We start from the raw sequence: 256 nt of genomic DNA, 5'->3' as shown, positions 1-256 counted from the left end.
CTGTCCTTGCAAAGTTGGAACTGCCCCACTTTATAGAACAGCCTTTGAGCACAGACCTTCCATAAAATGCGTCACACAACGTCACACACGATGGGCTTGAGTGAGCGGAGGCCGGTGGCCTTGAGAACGGCGCGGCCGGCGGATTCGACGAAGGAGCGGGCTTGCGGCAACCACGTGGCGACCCTGGGCTGGACTCCACTTCGTCCACGGTGAAAGCCGATCCGGTGATCCACAGCGCGAAGTTGATGTATTTCCT

The 256-nt window shown here is 58.2% G+C and overlaps 1 protein-coding gene across 1 annotated transcript in view; it reads left to right on the top strand.

Moving 5' to 3' along the window:
• The window catches only part of LOC107701923 (tyrosine-protein phosphatase non-receptor type 13-like), an 84,115-nt gene that overhangs the window by 72,506 nt on the left and 11,353 nt on the right, over positions 1-256 (top strand). The gene's annotated exons all lie outside the window — the stretch shown is intronic.

The sequence above is a fragment of the Sinocyclocheilus anshuiensis genome, unplaced genomic scaffold (assembly GCF_001515605.1).
Source record: "Sinocyclocheilus anshuiensis isolate Anshui unplaced genomic scaffold, SAMN03320099.WGS_v1.1 scaffold1184, whole genome shotgun sequence".
Lineage (NCBI taxonomy): Eukaryota > Metazoa > Chordata > Actinopteri > Cypriniformes > Cyprinidae > Sinocyclocheilus > Sinocyclocheilus anshuiensis.
Note: the sequence above shows the minus strand (reverse complement) of the source record. Positions and strands in the feature narration are given on the sequence as shown.